We start from the raw sequence: 27970 nt of genomic DNA on the forward strand, positions 1-27970 counted from the left end.
AGAATAAGGTCCTGAACCATCTGAGTTAATTCCTGTATTTGGTTAACCAAAAGCTGACTGGGGTTTGGCCCTAAACCTGCCGGATTCATGAGGCCGAATTTCTAGGCCCACCAATACAACGGAAAAAATTAAACCCCCTTTTTTTATGTGGGCCGGTGATAATGTTACGATCCTGATGCTCAGGACAGGGGAGATCTTATGTAGTGAGTCCTGAGCATCAAGACGGAATGCTGGGATTGGGAAATGGGAAGGAAATAGCCCCTAGCACCCTACCTCCGTTGTCTTACCCGTGTTATCAATTCACGCCTGAACGACTATGGTTTCTTGGGCCCATGGCAGCCGCGTTTGAAGGGCGGATTAGGTCTGCCCAAATCCGATGCCCCCTCAGGTCTTAAAGAGAGACAAGCCGTGAACTGAGACAGGGTAATAACAAGGGGACCTCTAACTGAAACAACCACGCTAGGGGCTATAAACTACCTAAAAACTAAACGTATGTGCGGCACGCCGCCAAAGGAAAAGAACTACAAAGAAACCACTGTCCACTCCCCTACACGGCACCGCCGAGTTCCGGGGAGGACAGTGAAAGCGGAAACCTCCGCAAATGCACCAATTCACAGTAAAGTAAACACTAAGCGGCATAGGCCGCAACACGCGGCAGCAGCCGCTACTCACGAAACCGGGCGAGAACCCCAGATGACAAACAGGTTCGCAAGGACTAGAAGGATTCCCAGGACCGGCTTCGGACCTCCAAAGTACCAAAGGGCAGCGAGCAAGATCCACCAAACACGGCTGACAGGAACAGAGTTCTGCAAGGCAGGAACAGCATACAAGAAGCTATCACCGGCGGGGCTGCAGTGTGCTGGCTCACATAAAAAGCTGCCCTGCTGCACGAGCAACCTAATAAACTATTCTTAGCAACGGGGAACGCAGTCCACCTGTGGCGTCCCCGTTGCTATGCACCCGGCGGCCCTGCACGCACGGCGGCCTGCGTTGCCAGGGACCCGGCGGCTATCGTGCGCACGGCGTCCTGGCGTTGCTAGGCGCTGTGCGGGGGACAGGGAAGGAGAGAGGCGCGGCGGCCGTGACCGCTGCTCAGTCAGGGCACGGCCGAAGACCACCGCGCCTAACAGACTGCATTTGATAATACGGTGCTTTCCTAGGCTGTGCTGGAATATAAGGTAAAAGATCAGAATTACCAGCTATAGCTGTGGAGACCAGGTCCGAGATCCCTTCTCCACACAATCCTCAGCCTTGTAAGGTAAACCCTCCATATGCCTCTTAAGTCGGCATCACCTGTCCCGAAATAATAATGACATTTTCTGTGTGTTTGGGGTCGTTATCTATGATGGATAAGTACCCGCCTGTATTTCTCAGCATTGAAGCACAAAGAAACGGGCAATGATGAGGGCCATAGATGCAGTGGCTGGCCAAGGAAACTTCACGCATCAGATGAAAGACACATCATGCTTACTTCCCTTCAAAATCGGAAGATACCCAGCAGTGCCATCAGCTCAGAACTGGCAGAAACCAGTGGGACCCAGGTACACCCATCTACTGTTCGGAGAAGTCTGGCCAGAAGTGGTCTTCATGGAAGAATTGCAACCAAAAAGCCATACCTTTGACGTGGAAACAAGACCAAGCGTCTCAACTATGCATGAAAACATGGGAACTGGGTGCAGAGACATGGCAGCAGGCGCTCTGGACTGATGAGTTAAAATGTGAAATATTTGGCTGTAACAGGAGGCAGTTTGCTCGCCTAAGGGCTGGAGAGCGGTACAATAATAAGTGTCTGCAGGCAACAGTGCAGCATGGGGGAGGTCCCTGGCCAGTATAGGGCTGCATTTCAGCAAATGGGGTTGGGGATTTGGTCAGGATTAATGGTGTCCTCAATGCTGAGAAACTGTATTGTTAATTGTGGAAACTGAAATCCCACGATACAAGAAAGTGTCCCAGCAAAGAGGCAACTTATCTGTTACTGCTCTGGGCCATATCACCGGAGCACCCAACCATCAGTCAGAATGATTTTATTAAATGACCACAATTCGCATTATCAGTAACGTATCGCTCTGTAGTCCTCTGAATGAGCCAATGGCTTTGTTCGATAAAGACACATTGGGGTTTATTTACTAAGATTCGTAATTTCCGTAAAAAGGTCAAAGTTCAATCACGAATGACATCGACAGTGTAAAACTGCAACTTTTTGAATTGATTACGATGGATTTACTAAGCTGTCATATTCGGGTTTTTCTTTGCTTCCGATGTCGATGTCATTCGTGTTTTTTTACCTAATTTTACGGCAGTGATTAGCAAAACACTGCCGTTTTTTTTTACAATCAATCTCGGCTGGATCTGTGTGATCCGTGCTGGGGTTCGTATTTTTTTAAAAAAAAATTAAACAATGTAAAATTCCCAAAAAAAATGCGTGGGGTCCTCCCTCCTAAGCATAACCAGCCTCGGGCTCTTTGAGCCGATCCTGGTTGCAGAAATATGGGAAAAAAAATGACAGGGGTTCCCCCATATTTAAGCAACCAGCATCGGGCTCTGCGCCTGGTCCTGGTCCCAAAAATACGGGGGACAAAAAGAGTAGGGGTCCCCCGTATTTTTAAAACCAGCACCGGGCTCCACTAGCTGGACAGATAATGCCACAGCCGGGAGTCACTTTTATACAGCGCCCTGCGGCCGTGGCATCAAAAATCCAACTAGTCACCCCTGGCCGGGGTACCCTGGGGGAGTGGGGACCCCTTCAATCAAGGGGTCCCCCCCCCCAGCCACCCAAGGGCCAGGGGTGAAGCCCGAGGCTGTCCCCCCCCATCCAATGGGCTGCGGATGGGAGGGCTGATAGCCTTTGTTGTAAAATAAAAGATATTGTTTTTAGTAGCAGTACTACAAGTCCCAGCAAGCCTCCCCCGCATGCTGGTACTTGGAGAACCACAAGTACCAGCATGCGGCGGAAAAACGGGCCCGCTGGTACCTGTAGTACTATCACTAAAATAATACCCAAAAAAAGACAAGACACACACACCGTGAAAGTATAATTTTATTACTTACATACACACATACATACATACATACTTACCTATGGCCCCACGCAGGTCGGTCCTCTTGTCCAGTAGAATCCAAGGGTACCTGTTGAATAAATTATACTCACGAGATCCAGGGGTCCAGGCTCCTCGGCAAATCCAGGGTTAATCCACGTACTTGCCAAAAATAAAAAAACGGTGTCCCGACCACGAACTGAAAGGGGACCCATGTTTGCACATGGGTCACCTTTCCCCGAATGCAAGAAACCCACTTTGCCTTCTGGCTAAGTGGGTTTCTTCAGCCAATCAGGGATCGCCACGTTGTAGCACTCTCCTGATCAGCTGTGTGCTCCTGCCTTCACTGACAGGCAGCACACGGCAGTGTTACAATGTAGCGCCTATGCGCTACATTGTAACCAATGATGGGAACTTTCTGCCCTGCGGTTGACCTAAAGTGACGTCACCGCTGAGCAGAAAGTTCCCATCATTGGTTACAATGTAGCGCATAGGCGCTACATTGTAACACTGCCGTGTGCTGCCTGTCAGTGAAGACAGGAGCACACAGCTGATCAGGAGAGTGCTACAACGTGGCGATCCCTGATTGGCTGAAGAAACCCACTTAGGCAGAAGGCAAAGTGGGTTTCTTGCATTCGGGGAAAGGTGACCCATGTGCAAACATGGGTCCCCTTTCAGTTCGTGGTCGGGACACCGTTTTTTTATTTTTGGCAAGTACGTGGATTAACCCTGGATTTGCCGAGGAGCCTGGACCCCTGGATCTCGTGAGTATAATTTATTCAACAGGTACCCTTGGATTCTACTGGACAAGAGGACCGACCTGCGTGGGGCCATAGGTAAGTATGTATGTATGTGTGTATGTAAGTAATAAAATTATACTTTCACGGTGTGTGTCTTGTCTTTTTTTGGGTATTTTTTTAGTGGTAGTACTACAGGTACCAGCGGGCCCGTTTTTCCGCCGCATGCTGGTACTTGTGGTTCTCCAAGTACCAGCATGCGGGGGAGGCTTGCTGGGACTTGTAGTACTGCTACTAAAAACAATATCTTTTATTTTACAACAAAGGCTATCAGCCCTCCCATCCGCAGCCCATTGGATGGGGGGGGACAGCCTCGGGCTTCACCCCTGGCCCTTGGGTGGCTGGGGGGGGGGGACCCCTTGATTGAAGGGGTCCCCACTCCCCCAGGGTACCCCGGCCAGGGGTGACTAGTTGGATTTTTGATGCCACGGCCGCAGGGCGCTGTATAAAAGTGACCCCCGGCTGTGGCATTATCTGTCCAGCTAGTGGAGCCCGGTGCTGGTTTTAAAAATACGGGGGACCCCTACTCTTTTTGTCCCCCGTATTTTTGGGACCAGGACCAGGCGCAGAGCCCGATGCTGGTTGCTTAAATATGGGGGAACCCCTGTCATTTTTTTCCCCATATTTCTGCAACCAGGATCGGCTCAAAGAGCCCGAGGCTGGTTATGCTTAGGAGGGGGGACCCCACGCAATTTTTTTAGCAAAAATAAGCACTTTCACACCCCTTCCCACTGATATACATGCACGGATCTCATGGATCCCTGCATGCATCTCAAATCACGGATAAAAAAAGCAGGTCTGTTTTTTTTTAGGACTTTTTTACGAGTTGTAATTTTTCACGGCAGTGTTTTGTGTTTTTTTGCTTTGCACTTCTTAGTAAATGACCGAGATTCATACTTAAACAGCCGCGTTTTGACCGATGGTGTATTCATTCGTAATTTTTTACCTGAACTAGCAAAAAATTACGAATGCCCTCATCACTGCCGTGATTAGTGTTTAGTAAATGACCGAGATTTACCGAGATGACACTTTGATGAAAAAACGGCATCTCGGTCAAAATCGGGAGCTTAGTAAATATACCCCACTGTCGTTAATTCGTTCACTTCTGCAGAGTTTCAGATACATAGGGCCAAATGTATAAATATCTGGCTTTCCTCTGTGCTGAGGCATCCTGCGTCGCCACTTACCACTAAAAAGAGGGGCGTAACGGAAACTCACCCCTCCTTCCATCTCTACGCTGCCTGTTTTGCACCATCCTAGTGCTGATGTCATACAGACTGACTCCCGCTGGGCACGCTGCGTAAGATTTTGCCAGAAACATGTTGGGCCAAATGTAATAGAGGGAGAGTTTCAAAAAGTGAGAGATTTGGTAAGGTTTTGGTGGTTTTTTTTTTTTAAAGTGGCAATCATTTACACAGCAAGATCAACCTGGTTTTGCAGTGTAAATGATTGCCACTTTAAAAAAAAACACTGAAAAACCTTACCAAATCTCTCACTTTCTGAAACTCTCACTCCATTACATTTGGCCCGATATCCAGAGCCGGCCATAGGCATAGGCAAACTAGGCAATTGCCTAGGGCATTTGATATGCCCAGGGGGCATCAACAGCTTCTGCTGATTAAAATGATATGCGGCATGCCTATATTCTGTGTGTAGAATTTTGTATGCAGATACAGCCACAGTCTCACACAGTATATAGGCATGCTGCATATCAGTTTAATCAGCAGAAGCTGCTTGTGCATCCTAGCCACATAGCAATGCAAATAAGATGCATTTTCATAAAAAAAAGGTATGCCCTGCGTTAGCATTGAGGCAAGATTTATGAGGACACATCTGTATCTAGGCAGACGCAGAGGTCACAGTGTTAGTGGAAGTGTGAGTGCTGTGTGCATGTGAGTGGGTTGGTTGTGCAGTAGTGTTCAGAATATGTGTAAGGAGCATTATGTGTGTCATGTAAAAATGCATTAATAATGTGTAACATATGTGTAAGGGGCACTATGTGTGTCATTATGTGTATAAGGGCATTAATAATGTGCGGCATATGTGTAACAGTACTACTGCATGTGTGTCACTATGTGTATAGGGGGACTAGTAATGTGCAGCAAATGTGTAGGGGGCACTATGTGTGTCATTATGTGTATAAGGGCATTAATAATGTGCGGCATATGTGTAAGGGACATTATGTGTTAAAGGGCATTAATAAAGGTTGTCACAATGTGTAAGGCGCATTATGTTTATAAGGACATTAATAAGGTGTCTCATGTGTAAGAGGCATTACTGTGTGGAATTAGATGTATAAATGCATTACTAATGTGTGGCATTATGTGTATAAGGTGCTCTACTATGTGGCGTTGCGTATAAAAAGGGCACTACTGTGTCGTCTTATGTGAAAAAAGAGCAATATGGTGTGGTGTAATGTGAATAAGGAGCAATTCAGTGTGATGTAATGTGAATAAGGGGCTCTACTGTGAGGAGTAACGTTTATAAGGTAAAGTGATATTACTGTGGGATGTAATATGAATTATAGACACTATCGCATGATCAATTGTGTATAAAGTTGCAGTACTGTGTGGTGTAATTTGAATTGGGGGTACTATTGTGTGGCCATGCCCCTTGCCAGCAAAAACACAACCCTTTTTAGGGCTGTGCGCCAAATGTGTGAACTGTTCCTATTTAAAATATAGGGGGTACAAACACCAAAATAAGGACTGCTGTGGGTGAGGGGTGATGGTGCTGGGAAAGAGGTGCAAGGTCAGAGGCGGAACCAGCGGTGGGGCTAGGGGGCACCAGCCAAAATCTTGCCTAGGGCATCATATTGGTTAGGGCCGGCTCTGCCGATATCTTAATGCCAGAGAAAGTGCGCATGCGAGGAGATGTTAGGAGCTGGTGGCAGGACTGGTAAATAACACACAGCGCCATCACCAGCTTTCCTCGTTTATTAGAAGACCAGCATTGTAAAGTTCTGCATTTCACCGCTTACTATGGGTCCATAGCGACGTTATAACAGAAGGTGAAGATGCAACACTGGTGAAATCTCTGATTCCTCCACTACCTGCCTCTTTATACACTAAGGGGGGAAGGGGTTGTGTAACTGCCTAATTCTGCAATCCTGTACGCAGTTACAATGGCTCCGGTGTCTCAGTTCCATCGGCCAGTCTGCATGGGTGTAGGGTTACTCGGAAGTAATTTGCGTTCGATGGATGTGATTTCCTGCACTAGCGGCAGATCTGCAATGCCTTCAGCAGGCGTCTTAATTAGAGATGTGCACTTGAAATTTTTCGGGTTTTGTGTTTTGGTTTTGGGTTCGGTTCCGCGGCCGTGTTTTGGGTTCGACCGCGTTTTGGCAAAACCTCACCGAATTTTTTTTGTCGGATTCGGGTGTGTTTTGGATTCGGGTGTTTTTTTCAAAAAACACTAAAAAACAGCTTAAATCATAGAATTTGGGGGTCATTTTGACCCCAAAGTATTATTAACCTCAAAAACCATAATTTCCACTCATTTTCAGTCTATTCTGAATACCTCACACCTCACAATATTATTTTTAGTCCTAAAATTTGCACCGAGGTCGCTGGATGACTAAGCTAAGCGACCCTAGTGGCCGACACAAACACCTGGCCCATCTAGGAGTGGCACTGCAGTGTCACGCAGGATGGCCCTTCCAAAAAACACTCCACAAACAGCACATGACGCAAAGAAAAAAAGAGGCGCAATGAGGTAGCTGTGTGAGTAAGATAAGCGACCCTAGTGGCCGACACAAACACCTGGCCCATCTAGGAGTGGCACTGCAGTGTCATGCAGGATGGCCCTTCCAAAAAACACTCCCCAAACAGCACATGACGCAAAGAAAAAAAGAGGCGCAATGAGGTAGCTGTGTGAGTAAGATAAGCGACCCTAGTGGCCGACACAAACACCTGGCCCATCTAGGAGTGGCACTGCAGTGTCACGCAGGATGGCCCTTCCAAAAAACACTCCCCAAACAGCACATGACGCAAAGAAAAAAAGAGGCGCAATGAGGTAGCTGTGTGAGTAAGATAAGCGACCCTAGTGGCCGACACAAACACCTGGCCCATCTAGGAGTGGCACTGCAGTGTCACGCAGGATGGCCCTTCCAAAAAACACTCCCCAAACAGCACATGACGCAAAGAAAAAAAGAGGCGCAATGAGGTAGCTGTGTGAGTAAGATAAGCGACCCTAGTGGCCGACACAAACACCTGGCCCATCTAGGAGTGGCACTGCAGTGTCACGCAGGATGGCCCTTCCAAAAAACACTCCCCAAACAGCACATGACGCAAAGAAAAAAAGAGGCGCAATGAGGTAGCTGTGTGAGTAAGATAAGCGACCCTAGTGGCCGACACAAACACCTGGCCCATCTAGGAGTGGCACTGCAGTGTCACGCAGGATGGCCCTTCCAAAAAACACTCCCCAAACAGCACATGACGCAAAGAAGAAAAAAAGAAAAAAGAGGTGCAAGATGGAATTGTCCTTGGGCCCTCCCACCCACCCTTATGTTGTATAAACAGGACATGCACACTTTAACCAACCCATCATTTCAGTGACAGGGTCTGCCACACGACTGTGACTGAAATGACGGGTTGGTTTGGACCCCCACCAAAAAAGAAGCAATTAATCTCTCCTTGCACAAACTGGCTCTACAGAGGCAAGATGTCCACCTCATCATCATCCTCCGATATATCACCGTGTACATCCCCCTCCTCACAGATTATCAATTCGTCCCCACTGGAATCCACCATCTCAGCTCCCTGTGTACTTTGTGGAGGCAATTGCTGCTGGTCAATGTCTCCACGGAGGAATTGATTATAATTCATTTTAATGAACATCATCTTCTCCACATTTTCTGGAAGTAACCTCGTACGCGATTGCTGACAAGGTGAGCGGCGGCACTAAACACTCTTTCGGAGTACACACTTGTGGGAGGGCAACTTAGGTAGAATAAAGCCAGTTTGTGCAAGGGCCTCCAAATTGCCTCTTTTTCCTGCCAGTATAAGTACGGACTGTGTGACGTGCCTACTTGGATGCGGTCACTCATATAATCCTCCACCATTCTTTCAATGGGAAGAGAATCATATGCAGTGACAGTAGACGACATGTCCATAATTGTTGTCAGGTCCTTCAGTCCGGACCAGATGTCAGCATCAGCAGTCGCTCCAGACTGCCCTGCATCACCGCCAGCGGGTGGGCTCGGAATTCTGAGCCTTTTCCTCGCACCCCCAGTTGCGGGAGAATGTGAAGGAGGAGATGTTGACAGGTCGCGTTCCGCTTGACTTGACAATTTTCTCACCAGCAGGTCTTTGAACACCAGCAGACTTGTGTCTGCCGGAAAGAGAGATCCAAGGTAGGTTTTAAATCTAGGATCGAGCACGGTGGCCAAAATGTAGTGCTCTGATTTCAACAGATTGACCACCCGTGAATCCTTGTTAAGCGAATTAAGGGCTCCATCCACAAGTCCCACATGCCTAGCGGAATCGCTCCGTGTTAGCTCCTCCTTCAATGTCTCCAGCTTCTTCTGCAAAAGCCTGATGAGGGTTAATGACCTGACTGAGGCTGGCAGTGTCTGAACTGACTTCACGTGTGGCAAGTTCAAAGGGCAGCAGAACCTTGCACAACGTTGAAATCATTCTCCACTGCGCTTGAGACAGGTACATTCCACCTCCTATATCGTGCTGAATTGTATAGGCTTGAATGGCCTTTTGCTGCTCCTCCAACCTCGGAAGCATATATAGGGTTGAATTCCACCTCGTTACCACTTCTTGCTTCAGATGATGGCAGGGCAGGTTCAGGCGTTTTTGGTGTTGCTCCAGTCTTCTGTACGTGGTGCCTGTACGCCGAAAGTGTCCCGCAATTCTTCTGGCCACCGACAGCATCTCTTGCACGCCCCTGTCGTTTTTTTAAAAATTCTGCACCATCAAATTCAAGGTATGTGCAAAACATGGGACGTGCTGGAATTTGCCCATATTTAATGCACACACAATATTGCTGGCGTTGTCCGATGCCACAAATCCACAGGAGAGTCCAATTGGGGTAAGCCATTCCGCGATGATCTTCCTCAGTTGCCGTAAGAGGTTTTCAGCTGTGTGCGTATTCTGGAAACCGGTGATACAAAGCGTAGCCTGCCTAGGAAAGAGTTGGCGTTTGCGAGATGCTGCTACTGGTGCCGCCGCTGCTGTTCTTGCGGCGGGAGTCCATACATCTACCCAGTGGGCTGTCACAGTCATATAGTCCTGACCCTGCCCTGCTCCACTTGTCCACATGTCCGTGGTTAAGTGGACATTGGGTACAACTGCATTTTTTAGGACACTGGTGAGTCTTTTTCTGACGTCCGTGTACATTCTCGGTATCGCCTGCCTAGAGAAGTGGAACCTAGATGGTATTTGGTAACGGGGGCACACTACCTCAAGAAATTGTCTAGTTCCCTGTGAACTAACGGCGGATACCGGACGCACGTCTAACACCAACATAGTTGTCAAGGCCTCAGTTATCCGCTTTGCAGCAGGATGACTGCTGTGATATTTCATCTTCCTCGCAAAGGACTGTTGGACAGTCAATTGCTTGGTGGAAGTAGTAAAAGTGGTCTTACGATTTCCCCTCTGGGATGACCATCGACTCCCAGCAGCAACAACAGCAGCGCCAGCAGCAGTAGGCGTTACACGCAAGGATGCATCGGAGGAATCCCAGGCAGGAGAGGAATCGTCAGAATTGCCAGTGACATGGCCTGCAGGACTATTGGCATTCCTGGGGAAGGAGGAAATTGACACTGAGGGAGTTGGTGGGGTGGTTTGCGTGAGCTTGGTTACAAGAGGAAGGGATTTACTGGTCAGTGGACTGCTTCCGCTGTCGCCCAAAGTTTTTGAACTTGTCACTGACTTATGATGAATGCGCTGCAGGTGACGTATAAGGGAGGATGTTCCGAGGTGGTTAACGTCCTTACCCCTACTTATTACAGCTTGACAAAGGCAACACACGGCTTGACAAATGTTGTCCGCATTTCTGTTGAAATACTTCCACACCGAAGAGCTGATTTTTTTGGTATTTTCACCAGGCATGTCAACGGCCATATTCCTCCCACGGACAACAGGTGTCTCCCCGGGTGCCTGACTTAAACAAACCACATCACCATCAGAATCCTCCTTGTCAATTTCCTCCCCAGCGCCAGCAACACCCATATCCTCCTCATCCTGGTGTACTTCAACACTGACATCTTCAATCTGACTATCAGGAACTGGACTGCGGGTGCTCCTTCCAGCACTTGCAGGGGGCATGCAAATGGTGGAAGGCGCATGCTCTTCACGTCCAGTGTTGGGAAGGTCAGGCATCGCAACCGACACAATTGGACTCTCCTTGTGGATTTGGGATTTCGAAGAACGCACAGTTCTTTGCGGTGCTTTTGCCAGCTTGAGTCTTTTCAGTTTTCTAGCGAGAGGCTGAGTGCTTCCATCCTCATGTGAAGCTGAACCACTAGCCATGAACATAGGCCAGGGCCTCAGCCGTTCCTTGCCACTCCGTGTGGTAAATGGCATATTGGCAAGTTTACGCTTCTCCTCCGACAATTTTATTTTAGATTTTGGAGTCCTTTTTTTACTGATATTTGGTGTTTTGGATTTTACATGCTCTGTACTATGACATTGGGCATCGGCCTTGGCAGACGACGTTGCTGGCATTTCATCGTCTCGGCCATGACTAGTGGCAGCAGCTTCAGCATGAGGTGGAAGTGGATCTTGATCTTTCCCTAATTTTGGAACCTCAACATTTTTGTTCTCCATATTTTAATAGGCACAACTAAAAGGCACCTCAGGTAAACAATGGAGATGGATGGATACTAGTATACTTATGGATGGACGAGCGACTGCCGACACAGAGGTAGCTACAGCCGTGGACTACCGTACTGTTTCTGCTGCTAATATAGACTGGATGATAATGAGATGAAATTAATATATATATATATATATATATATATATATATATATAATATCACTAGTACTGCAGCCGGACAGGTATATATATTTATTATGTAATGACTGATGACGGACCTGCTGGACACTGTCAGCTCAGCAGCACCGCAGACTGCTACAGTAAGCTACTATAGTAGTATGTATCAAGAAGAAAGAAAAAAAAAAAAAACACGGGTAGGTGGTATACAATTATGGATGGACGAGCGACTGCCGACACAGAGGTAGCTACGGCCGTGGACTACCGTACTGTGTCTGCTGCTAATATAGACTGGATGATAATGAGATGAAATTAATATATATATATATAATATCACTAGTACTGCAGCCGGACAGGTATATATATTTATTATGTAATGACTGATGACGGATCTGCTGGACACTGTCAGCTCAGCAGCACCGCAGACTGCTACAGTAAGCTACTATAGTAGTATGTATCAAGAATAAAGAAAAAAAAAAAATCACGGGTAGGTGGTATACAATTATGGATGGACGAGTGACTGCCGACACAGAGGTAGCTACAGCCGTGGACTACCGTACTGTGTCTGCTGCTAATATAGACTGGATGATAATGAGATGAAATTAATATATATATATATATAATATCACTAGTACTGCAGCCGGACAGGTATATATATTTATTATGTAATGACTGATGACGGACCTGCTGGACACTGTCAGCTCAGCAGCACCGCAGACTGCTACAGTAAGCTACTATAGTAGTATCTATCAAGAAGAAAGAAAAAAAAAACCCACGGGTAGGTGGTATACAATTATGGATGGACGAGCGACTGCCGACACAGAGGTAGCTACAGCCGTGGACTACCGTACTGTGTCTGCTGCTAATATAGACTGGATGATAATGAGATGAAATTAATATATATATATATAATATCACTAGTACTGCAGCCGGACAGGTATATATATTTATTATGTAATGACTGATGACGGACCTGCTGGACACTGTCAGCTCAGCAGCACCGCAGACTGCTACAGTAAGCTACTATAGTAGTATGTATCAAGAAGAAATAAAAAAAAAAACCACGGGTAGGTGGTATACAATTATGGATGGACGTGCAACTGCCGACACAGAGGTAGCTACAGCCGTGGACTACCGTACTGTGTCTGCTGCTAATATAGACTGGATGATAATGAGATGAAATTAATATATATATATATAATATCACTAGTACTGCAGCCGGACAGGTATATATATTTATTATGTAATGACTGATGACGGACCTGCTGGACACTGTCAGCTCAGCAGCACCGCAGACTGCTACAGTAAGCTACTATAGTAGTATGTATCAAGAAGAAAGAAAAAAAAAACCACGGGTAGGTGGTATACAATTATGGATGGACGAGCGACTGCCGACACAGAGGTAGCTACAGCCGTGGACTACCGTACTGTGTCTGCTGCTAATATAGACTGGATGATAATGAGATGAAATTAATATATATATATATAATATCACTAGTACTGCAGCCGGACAGGTATATATATTTATTATGTAATGACTGATGATGGACCTGCTGGACACTGTCAGCTCAGCAGCACCGCAGACTGCTACAGTAAGCTACTATAGTAGTATGTATCAAGAAGAAAGAAAAAAAAAAACCACGGGTAGGTGGTATACAATTATGGATGGACGAGCGACTGCCGACACAGAGGTAGCTACAGCCGTGGACTACCGTACTGTGTCTGCTGCTAATATAGACTGGATGATAATGAGATGAAATTAATATATATATATATATATAATATCACTAGTACTGCAGCCGGACAGGTATATATATTTATTATGTAATGACTGATGACGGACCTGCTGGACACTGTCAGCTCAGCAGCACCGCAGACTGCTACAGTAAGCTACTATAGTAGTATGTATCAAGAAGAAAGAAAAAAAAAAAACGGGTAGGTGGTATACAATTATATATATATTATATACAATTATATATATATATATATATATATATATATTAAACTGGTGGTGATTAATTAAACTGGTGGTTAGGTCACTGGTCACACTATCAGCAACTTGCAAGTAGTACTCCTAAGCAGACAATCACAATATATACTGGTGGTCAGTGTGGTCACAATGGCAGTGTGGCACTCTGGCAGCAAAAGTGTGCACTGTACGTTAAAATATGTACTCCTGCTCTCAGACTCTAACTGCTCCCCACTGTCTCCCCCACAAGTCAGATATACAGTCACACTATCACTTCAGCAAGTAGTAGTACTCCTCCTAATGCTCCCCAAAATTACTAAAGTAAATACTGTGTCTCTCTCTACTCTAGTCTCACTCTCTTCTCTATAAACGGAGAGGACGCCAGCCACGTCCTCTCCCTATCAATCTCAATGCACGTGTGAAAATGGCGGCGACGCGCGGCTCCTTATATAGAATCCGAGTCTCGCGATAGAATCCGTGCCTCGCGAGAATCCGACAGCGGAATGATGACGTTCGGGCGCACTCGGGTTAACCGAGCAAGGCGGGAAGATCCGAGTCGCTCGGCCCCGTGTAAAAAAACCTGAAGTTCGGGCGGGTTCGGATTCCGAGGAACCGAACCCGCTCATCTCTAGTCTTAATGCAAATCTCTGCGGCTACGCCGTTTGCACAGTTTCGCACAGCCGCTGCGTAGACATGTTGCAGCTGTGAAAACATTTGCGTCTATCAGTGAATCAGGCCCATGGTGTCCTAGGTACTTAGATTTAGCATTTTTGCCGCAGGTGACTTGGTATAAAGGTGGTCATTCCGAGTTGATCGCACGTAGCTGCCCATGCAATCAACTAGACGCCACCTATGGGGGAGTGTATTTTAGCATAGCAGGGCTGCGCTCAGACCTACTTACCCTGTGCGACGGATCCAGCAACGAAGGTCCTGCATTGACGTCAGACATCTGCCCTCCAAACGCCTGGACTCGCCTGCGTTCGGATCTCCATGCCCGGAAAACGGTGAGTAGTTGCCCCGGAACATCTCCCCGCTGTCAATCTTCTTGCGATTGCCGCTCTGCGATCACTTCCAGCGCTGGCGGCGGCGCTGCCCGGCGACGACCGTTGCCAGGCAACAATGCGTGTGCGCATTGCGGGCGCCGCGCAGCCGCAGTCCCGACCCGTTCGCACCGCTGCGTGCGAACGGGTCGGAATGACCCAATAAAGTCGCAGAATAAGCAAATCAGCTTGTGGCACGATACGTTTTGCGTATCATTCTCCATCTTTTCCTTTTTGCCCAGGTTAGTGCCTGAGTCGCACACAGCTGTTGCATGCAGTGCCAGCGTCTGTGCCCAGTTTCCCGTGCTTTGTACATTTGTCGCGTTAGTGGTGCGAATAGGTCGCATATTTTATGAAAAAGTGTGTAGTGACTAGTGAGACGCATGGCGTGGCTTAGTTGCTAGTCCATGGCGCGCCAAACCGGGCTGCTTGGCGCAGTTTGAGGATAAGTGTGCGCGGACACATCTGTATACAGCGCCTGCAATAATACATGTAATCATATTCTGATCGGACACTTGGGAGCTGGTCGCACAGATCTGGGAGGTCATGTATACAGATATATGGAGGGAGAGGGATGTGCGTGTATTTGTGGGACAGTCTGGAGGTTATCATTATCCTTACAGCCACCCAGAGCTATTCCCCACGGGTGTGGTTCGTTTTATCGACAGTGTCTAGGTCGACAATGTTTAGGTCGACCACTATAGGTCGACAGTCACTAGGTCGACATGGATGGAAGGTCGACGGGGTTTCTAGGTCGACATGTGCTAGGTCGACAGGTCTAAAGGTCGACATGAGGATTTTTTATTTTTTTTTGGTGTAGTTTTCTTCGTAAAGTGACCGGGACCCCAAATTAGTGCACCGCGTCCCCTCGCATGGCTCGCTTCGCTCGCCATGCTTCGGGCATGGTGCCTTTGCTCCGCTACCGCTTCGCTCGGCACACTTTACCGTTCCAATCGTAGTCCACATGGATCGTTAAGTATGAAAAAAGAAAAAAAATGAAAAATGTGAAAAACTCGTGTCGACCTTTAGACCTGTCGACCTAGCACATGTCGACCTAGAAACCCTGTCGATCTTCCATCCATGTCGACCTAGTGACTGTCGACCTATAGTGGTCGACCTAAACATTGTCGACCTAGACACTGTCGATCTTCAGACCGGATCCCATTCCCCACAGAGGATCCATCACACTTGTATTACGTAGACTGTAAGTTTCCTGCTGACAGGCCGTATCCTGCAGTGTGCGACTCCTGCCCCCAGTAGTGGGATACGAAGGGTTACAGGCAGCGCCTCCCCTCCTTTGTATGGCTGCACTCAGAGTAACTTGGTGACAGGAAGAGCAGCTGGTGACAAGAGTCACATTCTGTGACAGCAATGAGACAGGGCACATCACTGCTCCCTCTCAGAGCGCTCTCCTGCGCTCTGGCTGTCTCTCTGTCACCCTGTGCTGCTGTGATTCACTATGTACCTCATGCCTCACCTCAGCTCTGCACACCTGGCAGCTCCCAGGGCAGGTAAGGTGTATAGGGGCTCACGGGTTATCACCATCACATGATCAGTATCAGCCTGTAGTGAGTGGGGGTATCAGTGGGGTATCTCACAAGGACTTGCACTAGTAGGTGACGGAAGTGAGTGGGGTTGGAGTGCCCGGATTACTGTGCACAGTGGCCAATATTTACCTTATATGCAAATATTACCTGCTAGCTGTACCTTGTATTATGTAATGGCTGGCAATTTGCCTGGAGTCTGTGTGTATGTGCACAGGTGTTGTGTTGTGTCAGTCACTAGGTGAGTGTGTGTCTGTATACAACCCTGTATATATATGTAAGTAACGCTGCATCCGTGTATACATGTGAGTGTGTCTGTCATTGTGTGGCAGTGTCTGTCCCCCTGTAAACGTGTATTTGTATCTCTGTATACTTGTGATCATATCTAACCCTGTGTTTACCTGTGATTGTGATTAACCCTACTATTTACATATATATAGAGGGATGTAGTTATGTTATACCGACGCCGGAATCCCGAGCGCTCCACACTCCCGACAGTCGCCATGCTGACTTACAGGGACTATTCCCATTGTCCACGCCACCCATAGAGTGGGAATAGAACCTGTAGCGAGCGCAGCGTCATTGCGTGCGACATTACCACTGCATGCACCTCGTTACGCTCCTCCCCCCTCATTCCCCCCCCCCCCCCCCCCCCCCCGCCAGCAATCTGGAGCCCAGGATCCCGGCGTTGGTATGGTGACCAGCGGGATCCCAAAAGCCGGTCACCTGAACCCAACCCTATATAAACACTGGAATCAGAGAGCTGGCCATGCCCCAAAAGTAACGAAGCCACGCCCCATTTACTACAGGCCACACACCCTTTTCGGGCGGCCGCGCCTTAGTGTCCCTTTTTCTTTTCTCCCAATGACTTTGCACCGGCTCTGGGTGTGAGAATCAGAAAGTGAGAGATAAGATACACATGGCAAAATCAGGTCATCATGAGATAAGGTTTTGAAAATGTATTCTATGGTACGGGTTCACTCTTAGGGCCTAATTCAGACCTGATCATGGATCAGCACATCTACGATCAGGCACACTGACATGCGGGGGGACGCTCAGCACAGGGCTAGTCCACCCCGCATGTCAGCCCCCCCCCCAAGAACAAAAGCATTGCACAGCGGCGATGCTTTTGTACTGGAAGAGTAGCTCCCAGCCAGCGCTGCTCCTGCGTGCTGGCAGGGAGATACTCGTCACTGCCCGGGGTTGCAGTGGCTGCGTGTGACGTAACGCAGCCGCCGCAGTCCACTCCCCACACGGTCCAGGCACGTCTGCGTTGCCCGGATCATGCCCTCTAAACGGCGGGCCAACGACGCCGGCCCGCCCCCTCCCGCCCAGCGACGATCGCAGGGCTAAGACAGCCGTCGGCTGTCGGCCATGCGCCGGTGCACTGCGGCGCCGGCGCAGTTCAGACCTGATCGCTAGTGTGCGAACACGCACAACAGGGATCAGGTCTGAATTAGCCCCATAAGTTTTATTTGGCACAAAAGTGTTGTTGTTCCAATTACTGCACTAGAAGGCGCTCATTGTTCTTATTATATATACGTATGAATATACAGTATATACACACATACAGTGTTTGCTTCTCATGCATGTGATTGTGTCAGTCGCAATGGAAATGTATATATCTGTGATTGTGTCTCACCCTGTGTAACTGTATGCGTGTACATATGTATTATTGAGTCTGTGAGCACATATGTGTGTGTCTCTCTGTATAAGTCAATGTGTCAGCTCTGTGTATACATATGTATCTATCCCCGTGTATACATGTGAACGAGTGTACCATGAATACATGTGTGTCTCTTTCTGTATATATGTACTGGTCTATGGGACATGGGCCTGACTATAGGCATAGTGCAGAGCGGTATGTAGGCCCACTTGCGGAGCTTTTGTTGTAGAAATTGACACTGCGCATGCTGCAGAAATGAGCGCGTGGCCGCATGCAGTGGCGTACAATGCTGGGGCGTGCGCATTTCCATCACAGCTACACTCATGACTGAGACTGTGTATCTGGAGGTTCTACCATTGGCAGAGCTTAGTGAGGGAGGGTAATGTAACCGCGGGCTGTGCAGAGCTGTATGAGAGCAATAATGTTCTGCACACAGTGATGCTGATTCTGAGGTGCATGCAGATGCAGATGCGTCTTTTGCTGCAGCCATGTCAGTGTCTTTATGCTGCAGCCGGTGCTGAGCCTACTGATATGCACACTGGCATCGGCTATTCCATGTACGCACCATCGGTCATAAACATCGAAGCTTGCGCTAGCCCTACGGCAGGTGCAGTTTTGCCGTTTGAACATGGCAGGATTACAGCGCTCTGAGAGGCAGCCGCAGTCAGCTAGCCAACCCGTTACCTCCACTGAAAATCACTCTCTTTGCATCCAAATGCGATCTGCGTCCCTGCGCGGTAAACATATCGGTAGCCTGCGCCCGCTTGCGTGCGACATTGCCACTGCTTGCACTTCTGAAATCAGGCCCTGCGCTGGGTAAGTGTAAGTCTGTCCTGGCAATGACTAGTCGCAATCCTGGTGCACATGGAGATGAGGCCCCAATTGTATACAGCCCTGCGTATGGCGGTATATACCCATGTTCCTTTTCTGCTAGATATGCCCAATTTACACTCTGGTGTGTGTGTGTGTTTGTTTGTGTGTGCATGTGTGTGTACCGGCCCCTGGGTATGTGTCACAGGTTACTGTTGTGTATACCTGCTCAGAATGATTTTTCTTTGAATTATTATTCTACACATACATTAGATAACGCTGACATGTTACAGACAATATATACAATAGATAATGCTGACATGTTACAGACAATATATACAATAGATAACGCTGACATGTTACAGATAATATATACAATAGATAGCGCTGACATAATACAGACAATATATACAATATATAACACTGACATATTACAGACAATATATACAATATATAGCGCTGGCATGTTACAGACAATATATACAACTAGGTGCTTCATCGCGCCCTACGGGCGCTCTTCACACCGTCGCAAGGGGCTACGCCCCCTTAACCCTTGCATGCCTTTCTGGGGTTCAATATTTGTATTATATAAAGTATTACCTGCATTCCTTTGTTAGTGGTTAAATATTGCACAATGAAAGGGCGTGCGATGGTGTAGGAGGCGCAGCCCCTTGCGACGGGGTGAACAGCACCTGCAGGGCACGATGTACAGAATGTAGCGGGTGCGGGGGGGACTGCGGATGGTGTCTGTAGATGCTGCAGGCGGAGGGGGGGCAGAAGTGGGGGTGGGGCCCGGATGGGGAAGAGTCGGGAGGTGCTGCGGGTGGGGGAGGGGCAGAGGAGTGGGGGATGCAGATTGGGGAGGGGTCCGGAGGCACTGCAGGTGGGGGAGGGGCAGGGGTGCCATGGGTGGGAGAGGGGTAGGTGTGGGGATGTTGTGGATGGGTGAAGGGTTCCGGAGGTGCTGTGGGATGGGAAGGGGCGGGAGTGCCGGGGGTGGGGTAGGGGTCCGCAGGCGCCATGGGTAGGGGAGGGGCAGGTACGGGTGGTGCGGCGCATAGGGAAGGAGGTCCGGAGGTGCTGCTGGTGGTGGAGGGGCAGGTGCGGTGGTGCCATTGGTGGGGGAGGGGTGGGTGAGGGGGGGACCGCGGATGGAGGAGGGTGTCTGCAGATGCTGCGGGTGGAGGGGGGCAGGTGTGGGGGGAGACATATAAAGGGGGTGGATGGTGGAGGGGGCCTGGAGGTGCTGTGGGTGGTGAAGGGGCGGAGGAGTGGGAGCCGCGGGTGGTGTAGGGGGTCTGGAGGCACAGCGTGTGGGGGAGTGGTGGAGGGGAAGGTGCGGAGGTGTGGTGCATTGGGGAGAGGTCTGGAGGCGCTGCGGGTACTGTACCTGCCAAAAAGGTAGTTGGAGGGTATGCAGTAACAGGGCCAGGACAGGGGTGACAGGGTCAGAACAGGGTTGATGGGGCCAGGACAGGGGTGACAGGGTCAGAAAAGGGGTGACGGGGCCAGGACAGAAATGACAGGGACAGGATAGGCGTGACAGGCCAGGGTAGGGGTGGCAGGAACAGGACAGGGGTGACAGGGCCAGTATAGGGTTGACAGGGCAAGCACAGGGGTAACAGGGCCAGGATAGGGGTAACAGGGCCAGCATAAGGGTAACAGGGCCAGCATAAGGGTGACAGGGCCAGCATAAGAGTGAAAGGGCCAGGATAAGGGTGAAAGGGCCAGGATAAGGGTGACAGGGCCAGGATAAGGGTGACAGGGCCAGGATAAGGGTGAAAGGGCCAGGATAAGGGTGGCAGGGCAAGGCCAGGGGTGACAGGGACATGACAGAACACAGGGCACGGGAGAGATTGGTATTAGGGACAAAACAGTGGTGACAGACAGATGTGTCTTACCGGAGTCACTGCTGCTGGCTGCTGCTGTTCCACTCCAACCTGTTGGGATCTGCTGCTGGTGGAGACTTGGCATGGCTGACTCTCTTAGGCTGGAGTCCTGCTTCCTCTGCCCGTCCGCATCCCTCCCCCCCTCCTCAGTCACACACCGCAGACCTCGCACAGCTGCCGGGCACTGTGGTAAGGGGAGACTGGGAGTGACTGGTTAGCCCCCAGGAGATGCTGCGGCAGGAGGGAGGAGGGGGTCGGAGCCTGCAAGCAGCTCGGACTTCTGCAGCGTTACCCGCCGGCTAAAGTGTGTGAAGGAGCTGGGCGCACCTCACTGTGGGTGGCAGCGCTGCAGCTAGCTGTGGGGTTGCCGGGGCTTGAGATAACAGAGGCAGTACGGAACCTGCACAGCGGCAGGTGCCCCACAAAACTGCAGCTAAGAAGCGTGGAGTGTGCCAGAAAGTGACGCTCCCCTGCGCCAGAGAGGGGGGGGGGGTCAAGCACACAGTGAGCCGGTGCCCGTCTGTCTGTACGGCATACCCCCTCACACACCCCCATACCTCCCAAATGTCCCGATTTTCGCGGGACAGTCCCATTTTTTTGGGTCTGTCCCGCTGTCCCCCCCCGCGGGTCGCAGTGTCCCGCGGTAGCGGGGGGGTCAGTTGGAAAGCTCCTGTACTCGCTGTTCTACTTAGCAGAGCAGCGGTGAATAGTGGAGACAGAGGGAGAGGGGGCATCAGGGGGTATGGATTAAGGGGGGTTCCAGCAGCAGAGCCGGATTAAGGGGGGGGGGGGCAGGGGGTACGTACCGTTGGCCCCACAGTTTTAGGGGGGCCCCCGGCTCCAGTAGCTCTGTCCCAGCTCAGAAGCCCCCCCCCCCCCCCCCCCCCGTCCTGCCAGCAACAACGGCAGCATTGTGCTACTGTCAGCACACGCTGCTGCGTGTTGGCAGGTCTGTGGTGTTGCAGGGAGGCAGCAGTCTCCCTGCTTTCTTCTGCCTGTGCGGGTGTGTAGGTGGGAGCGACCACCTCCTCTGGATTTACCCCTAGCTGAGGGGCCAAAATTCCATAAAAAAAACAAAAAACGGAATTTGTGTAAGGGGGCGTGGCCTCGCGTCCCGCGATTAGGCCACGCCCCCAACCCACAGCAGGCACAGCAATGAGATAGGGCTCCCCTGTCTCAAGTACCCTGGCCCCCCCGGACTCATAATCAGCCCCTGGGGGCATGCCAGCAGCTCACAGAGCGCTGGGCGTGCCCCCTCATTAAAGAAAATGGGGCCCTCCCGTGAAGCCACGCCCCCTTTTCGCCGAGTGTGTGTCCCTCCTTCTGTCTGAAGAAAGCTCCTGCAGAAAGCTGGGAGGTATGCACCCCTGCCTGTGCCATGCTCATACTATCCATACTATCAGTCTCCTGTAAATTTGGCCAGATATGTGACTCATTTGACTAACTCCACCCACTGTTGTGACTCCGCCCAGCGTTAGCAAATGAATCACAAAGTCACAGATCTGGGCTATTATATAGGAGATATTACACTGACATATTACAGACAATATATACAATATTTAAAACTGACATATTACAGAAAATATATACAATATATAACGCTGACATATTACATACAATATATAACGCTGACATATTACATACAATATATAACGCTGACATATTACAGACAATATATACAATATATTACACTGACATATTACAGTCAATATATACAATATTTAAAACTGACATATTATAGACAATATATACAATATATAGCGCTGACATATTACAGATAATATAAACAATATATAACTCTGACATATTACATACAATATATACAATAGATAACGCTGACATATTACAGACAATATATACAATATATAGCGCTGACATATTACAGATAATATATACAATATAACACTAACATATTACAGACAATATAATATATACAATATATAACACTGCATATTACAGACAATATATACAATAGATAACGCTGACGTATTACAGACAATATATACAATATATAAAACTGACATATTACAGACAATATATACAATATATAAAACTGACATATTACAGACAATATATACAATATATAACGCTAACATATTACATACAATATATAACGCTGACATATTACAGACAATATATACACTATATAATGCTGACATATTACAGACAATATATACAATATATAACTCTGACATATTACATACAATATATACAATATATAACGCTGACATATTACAGACAATATATTATATACAGTATATAACTCTGACATATTACAGACAATATATACAATAGATAACGTTGACATATTACAGACATTATATACAATATATAGCGCTGACATATTACAGATAATATATAGCACTGACATATTACAGACAATATATACAATATAACACTAACATATTACAGACAATATAATATATACAATATATAACGCTGCATATTACAGACAATATATACAATAGATAACGCTGACGTATTACAGACAATATATACAATACATAACGCTGACATATTACAGACAATATATACATAGAACTTAACTTTTAATTAAAATTTTTATATTTCAGCCTAAAACAGGCACACATAACATATATCTTTAGGAACCACAGTTCCAAAAGGGGGTGAAATATGGACAAAGACAATACCAACACATAAAGAGTTAAAATACACAAAATTAAAAAGTAACACTGACATATTACAGACAATATATACAATAGATAACACTGACGTATTACAGACAATATATACAATATATAGCGCTGACATATAACAGATAATATATAGCACTGATATATTACAGACAATATATACAATATATAAAGCTGACATATTACAGACAATATATACAATATATTACGTTGACATATTACAGACAATAAAAACAATATATAACTGACATATTACAAACAATATATACAATATATAACACTGACATATTACATACAATATATACAATATATAACGCTGACATATTACAATCAATATATACAATAGACAACGCTGATGTATTACAGATAATATATACAACATATAGCGCTGACATATTTCCGATAATATATACAATATATAAAACTGACATATTACAGACAATATATACAATATATAAAACTGACATATTACAGACAATGGCCCTCATTCCGAGTTGTTCGCTCGGTAAAAATCTTCGCATCGCAGCGATTTTCCGCTTAATGCGCATGCGCAATGTCTGCACTGCGACTGCGCCAAGTAAATTTGCTATGCACTTAGTAATTTTACTCACGGCATTTTCATTGTTCTGGCGATCGTAATGTGATTGACAGGAAATGGGTGTTACTGGGCGGAAACAGGCCGTTTTATGGCGTGTGGGAAAAAACGCTACCGTTTCCGGAAAAAACGGAGGAGTGGCTGGAGAAACGGAGGAGTGTCTGGGCGAACGCTGGGTGTGTTTGTGACGTCAAACCAGGAACGACAAGCACTGAACTGATCGCAGATGCCGAGTAAGTCTGAAGCTACTCAGAAACTGCTACGAGGTGTGTAATCGCAATATTGCGAATACATCGTTCGCAATTTTAAGATGCTAAGATTCACTCCCAGTAGGCGGCGGCTTAGCTTGAGCAAATCTGCTAAAATTCACTTGCGAGCGAACAACTCGGAATGAGGGCCAATATATACAATATATAACGTAGACATATTACATACAATATATAACGCTGACATATTACAGGCAATATATACAATATATAACACTGACATATTACAGACAATATATACAATATATAGCGCGGACATATTACAGATAATATATAGCACTGGCATATTACAGACAATATATACAATATAACACTAACATATTACAGACAATATAATATATACAATATATAACACTGCATATTACAGACAATATATGCAATAGATAACGCTGACGTATTACAGACAATATATACAATATTTAAAACTGACATATTACAGACAATATATACAATATATAACGCTAACATATTACATACAATATATAACGCTGACATATTACAGACAATATATACACTATATAATGCTGACATATTACAGACAATATATACAGTATATAACTCTGACATATTACATATAATATATACAATATATAACGCTGCATATTACAGACAATATATACAATAGATAACGCTGACGTATTACAGACAATATATACAATACATAACGCTGACATATAATAGACAATATATACAATATATAGCGCTGACATATTACAGGTAATATATAGCACTGACATATTACAGACAATATATACAATATAACACTAACATATTACAGACAATATAATATATACAATATATAACACTGCATATTACAGACAATATATGCAATAGATTACGCTGACGTATTACAGACAATATATACAATATTTAAAACTGACATATTACAGACAATATATACAATATATAAAACTGACATATTACAGACAATATATACAATATATAACGCTAACATATTACTATAACGCTGACATATTACAGACAATATATACACTATATGTTGCTGACATATTACAGACAATATATACAATATATAACTCTGACATATTACATACACTATATACAATATATAACGCTGACATATTACAGACAATATATACAGTATATATAAATCTGACATATTACAGACAATATATACAATAGATAACGTTGACATATTACAGACAATATATACAATATATAGCGCTGACATATTACAGATAATATATAGCACTGACATATTACAGACAACATATACAATATAACACTAACATATTACAGACAATATAATATATACAATGTATAACGCTGCATATTACAGACAATATATACAATAGATAACGCTGACGTATTACAGACAATATATACAATACATAACGCTGACATATTACAGACAATATATACACTATATAGCGCTGACATATTACAGGTAATATGTAGCACTGACATATTACAGACAATATATACAATATAACACTAACATATTACAGACAATATAATATATACAATATATAACACTGCATATTACAGACAATATATGCAATAGATAACGCTGACGTATTACAGACAATATATACAATATATAACGCTAACATATTACATACAATATATAACGCTGACATATTACAGACAATATATACACTAAATAATGCTGACATATTACAGACAATATATACAATATAACACTAACAAATTACAGACAATATAATATATACAATGTATAACGCTGCATATTACAGACAATATATACAATAGATAACGCTGACTTATTACAGACAATATATACAATACATAACTCTGACATATTACAGACAATATATACAGTATATAACTCTGACATATTACAGACAATATATACAATATATAACGCTGACATATTGCAGACAATATATACACTATATAATGCTGACATATTACAGACAATATATACAATATATAACTCTGACATATTACATACAATATATACAATATATAACGCTGACATATTACAGACAATATATACAGTATATAACTCTGACATATTACAGACAATATATACAATAGATAACGTTGACATATTACAGACAATATATACAATATATAGCGCTGACACATTACAGATAATATATAGCACTGACATATTACAGACAATATATACAATACAACACTAACATATTACAGACAATATAATATATACAATGTATAACGCTGCATATTACAGACAATATATACAATAGATAACGCTGACGTATTACAGACAATATATATTATACAGTATATAACTCTGACATATCACAGACAATATATACAATAGATAACGCTGATGTATTACAGACAATATATACAACATATAGCGCTGACATATTTCCGATAATATATACAATATAAAAAACTGACATATTACAGACAATAGAAGATACAATATATAACGCTGACATATTACATACAATATATAACGCTGACATATTACAGGCAATATATACAATATATAACTGACATATTACAGACAATCTATACAATATATAAAGCTGACATATTACAGACAATATATACAATAGATAGCGCTGACATAGTACAGACAATATACAATAGGTAACGCTGAAATATTACATACAATATATAACGCTGACATATTACAGGCAATATATACAATATATAACTGACATATTACAGGCAATATATACAATATATAACACTGACATATTACAATCTATACAATATATAACGCTGACATATTACAGACAATATATACAATAGATAATGCTGACATATTACAGACAATTTATACAATATATAGCGCTGACATATTACAGATAATATATAGCGATGACATATTACAGGCAATATATACAATATATATAACGCTGACATATTACAGACAATATATACAATATATAACAGTGACATATTACAGGCAATATATACAATATATAACGCTGACATATTACAGGCAATATATACAATATATAACACTGACATGTTACAGACAATATATACAACATATAGCACTGACATATTATAGACAATATATACAATATATAACAGTGACATATTACAGGCAATATATACAATATATAACGCTGACATATTACAGGCAATATATACAATATATAACTAGCTAAGACTAACTAGCTAAAGGTCCATACACACGGAGCGATATAGCTGAGCGATTTTGACTATATAGTACATATATGTAGTACATATCGCTCTGTGTGTACACAGCCAGCGATAGCGATGCGCGTCCCCGCCAGGTCGCTATCGCTGCTAAAAATAGACTGTGCAGGCAAGTCAATTTTGGCTAGGTCGCTGGAGTAGAAAAATCATCCCCTTGCTTAAATGAGTTAGCCAAAATCGCTCATAGCCAAAATCGCTGTAAAAGTTAGTCAAAATCTCCAACTGCCAGTTCAAGGGAAATCGCTCAGTCAAAATCTCTCATAGACAAAATCTCTGTAGAGCAATTTAAACATGCTTGGTACAGGCATATGAATATCCTTACAAAGAATTAAGGTTCAAAAAGGGTTGAGATTACCTAAAGGATAAAAAAAGGGGCAGACTAGATGGGCCAAGTGGTTCTTATCTGCCGTCAAATTCTATGTTTCTATAACAGTGACATATTACAGGCAATATATATAATATATATAACGCTGACATATTACAGACAATATATACAATATATAATGCTGACATATTACAGACAATATATACAATATATAATGCTGACATATTGCATACAATATTTCTCTAACGTCCTAGTGGATGCTGGGGACTCCGTAAGGACCATGGGGATAGACGGGCTCCGCAGG

The 27970-nt window shown here is 45.3% G+C and overlaps 1 protein-coding gene across 2 annotated transcripts in view; it reads left to right on the top strand.

The window, feature by feature from the left end:
* The window catches only part of TMEM125 (transmembrane protein 125), an 88844-nt gene that overhangs the window by 34020 nt on the left and 26854 nt on the right, over positions 1–27970 (top strand). Inside the window, exon 1 of one of the 2 annotated variants that reach the window (XM_063939320.1) lies at positions 16157–16296. The exons of the other annotated variant lie outside the window; for it this stretch is intronic. The gene's annotated coding sequence lies outside the window, so the exon portion shown is untranslated. Of the gene's footprint in view, positions 1–16156; positions 16297–27970 lie in introns of those variants that run through there. 2 annotated transcript variants of the gene reach the window in all.

The sequence above is a fragment of the Pseudophryne corroboree genome, chromosome 9, assembly GCF_028390025.1.
Source record: "Pseudophryne corroboree isolate aPseCor3 chromosome 9, aPseCor3.hap2, whole genome shotgun sequence".
In the NCBI taxonomy this organism is placed as follows: Eukaryota; Metazoa; Chordata; class Amphibia; order Anura; family Myobatrachidae; genus Pseudophryne; species Pseudophryne corroboree.